The 2,626-nt window shown below is 31.6% G+C and overlaps 1 non-coding gene across 1 annotated transcript; it reads right to left on the bottom strand.

Annotated features, from left to right (window-relative positions):
• Window positions 1-1,878: 1,878 nt before the first annotated feature.
• On the bottom strand, window positions 1,879-1,986 carry LOC112767929 (small nucleolar RNA R71). Its single transcript, XR_003185374.1, has one exon. It is a non-coding gene; the product is annotated as a small nucleolar RNA R71 (small nucleolar RNA).
• Window positions 1,987-2,626: the final 640 nt, after the last annotated feature.

Raw genomic sequence — 2,626 nt, forward strand, 5'->3', positions numbered from 1 at the left:
TCTAATTAGGTAATTTTCTTTTTGTTTTAACATTTATTTTATTTTCAAAAAAGTTTTCAAAAATCTTTCAAAATTTTTCTTCTTTTTCGTTTTTCCAAAATAATTTTCGAAAAAAAATTAATAAAATCATAAAAGCCAAAAATATTTTGTGTTTCTTGTTTGAGTCTAGAGTCAATTTTTAAGTTTGGTGTCAATTGCATATTTTTATTTTCCTAAAAAAAATTTTGAAAAAAATTCATGCATGCATTCTTCATGATCTTCAAGTTGGTCTTTGTAAGTCTTCTTGTTTGATCTTCATATTTTCTTGTTTTGTGTCTTTTGTTGTTTTTCATATGCATTTTTGCATTCATAGTGTCTAAACATGGAAAATCTCTAAGTTTGGTGTCTTGCATGTTTTTCTTTTCTTGAAAATTTTTCAAAAATAAGTCTTGATGTTCATCTTGATCTTCAAAGTGTTCTTGGTATTCATCTTGACATTCATAGTGTTCTTGCATGCATCATGTGTTTTGATTCATAATTTTCATGTTTTGAGGCATTTAGTTATTTTTCTCTCTCCTCATTAAATATTCAAAAATAAAAAAATATATTTTTCTTATTTCTTTCATAAATTTCGAAATTTTAGGTTGACTTAGTCAAAAATTTATAAAATTAGTTGTTTCTTGTTAGTCAAGTCAAGATTTCAATTTCAAAAAATTATATTTTCAAAATCTTTTTCAAAATCAAATCTTTCTAAATTTCTTTCTCAAATCTTTTTCAAAATAAATTTCAATCATATCTTTTCAATCATATTTTTTTTTAAATCATATCTTTTTCAAACTTTAATTTCAAAATCTTTTCTAACTTCTTATCTTTTCAAAATTGATTTTCAAATCTTTTTCAACTAACTAATTGACTTTTTTTGTTTGTTTTACTATTTCTTATCTTTTTCAAAACCACCTAACTAATTTTCTCTCTCTCATTTTCGAAAATTCCTCACCCTTTTTCAAAATTCTTTTTAATTAACTAATTATTTTAAATTTTAATTTTATTCTATTTCCTCTCCTAATTTTCGAAACTAATATCATAAATAAAATAAAAATAAAAATATTTATCCTCTCTCTTCTTTTAATATTCGAATTCTCTCTCTCTCTCTCTCTCTCTCTCTCTCATCTCTTTCTATTTATTTATTTATCTACTAACACTTCTCTTCTATTCATAATTCGAACCCTCTTCTCTTCTCTCTCTGTGTTCGAATTTTTTTTCTCTTCTTCCTCCATTCTTACTCTTCTACTCACATAAAGGAATCTTTATACTGTGACATAGAGGATTCTTCTTCTTTTCTGTTCTCTTCTTTTTCATATGAGCAGGAGCAAGGACAAGGATATTCTTGTTGAAGCAGATCCTGAACCTGAAAGGACTTTGAAGAAAAAGCTAAGAGAAGTTAAAACACAACACTCTAAAGAGGACTTTACTGAAATTTTCGAAAAAGAAGTAGAGATGGCCGAACCCAATAACAATGGTGGAGGTGCAAGGAAGATGCTTGATGACTTTACTGCACCAAATTCTAACTTCCATGGAAGAAGCATCTCATTTTCTGCCATTGGAGCAAACAATTTTGAGCTAAAGCCTCAATTAGTTTTTCTGATGCAATAGAATTGCAAGTTTTATGGACTTCCATCAGAAGATCCTTTTCAGTTCTTAACTGAATTCTTGCAGATCTGTGACACTGTTAAGACCAATGGAGTTGATCTCGAGGTCTATAAGCTTATGCTTTTCCCTTTTGCTATAAGAGACAGAGCTAGAACATGGTTGGACTCTCAACCTAGAGATAGCATGAACTCTTGGGATAAGCTGGTCAGGTCTTTCTTAGCCAAGTTCTTTCCTCCTCAAAAGCTGAGCAAGCTTAGAGTCTATGTTCAAACTTTCAGACAGAAAGAAGGTGAATCCCTCTATGAAGCTTGGGAAAGATACAAGCAACTGACCAAAAAGTGTCCTTCTGACATGCTTTCAGAATGGACCATCTTGGATATATTCTATGATGGTCTGTCAGAATTATCTAAGATGTCATTGGACCATTCTGCAGGTGGATCTATTCACCTGAAGAAAATGCCTGCAGAAGGTCAGGAACTCATTAAAATGGTTGCAAATAACCAGTTCATGTACACCTCTGAAAGGAATCCTGTGAGTAATGGGACGCCTCAGAGGAAGGGAATTCTTGAAATTGATGCTCTGAATGCCATATTGGCTCAGAACAAAATGTTGACTCAACAAGTCAATTTGAATTCTCAAAGTCTGAATGGATTGCAAAATGCATCCAACAGTGCTAAAGAAGTATCTTCTGAAGAAGAAGCTTATGATCCTAAGAATCCTGCAATGGCAGACGTGAATTACATGGGTGAAGCCTATGGAAACACCTATAATCCCTCATGGAGAAATCATCCAAATTTCTCATGGAAGGATCAACAAAAGCCTCAACAAGGCTTTAATAATGGTGGAAGAAACAGGTTTAGCAATAGCAAGCCTTTTCCATCATCCTCTCAGCAACAGACAGAGAATTCTGAGCAGAACCCATCTAACTTAGCAAATATAGTCTCTGATATATTTAAGGCCACTCTCAGTTTCATGAATGAAACAAGGTCCTCCATTA

The sequence above is a fragment of the Arachis hypogaea genome, chromosome 2 (assembly GCF_003086295.3).
Source record: "Arachis hypogaea cultivar Tifrunner chromosome 2, arahy.Tifrunner.gnm2.J5K5, whole genome shotgun sequence".
NCBI classification, from domain to species: domain Eukaryota; kingdom Viridiplantae; phylum Streptophyta; class Magnoliopsida; order Fabales; family Fabaceae; genus Arachis; species Arachis hypogaea.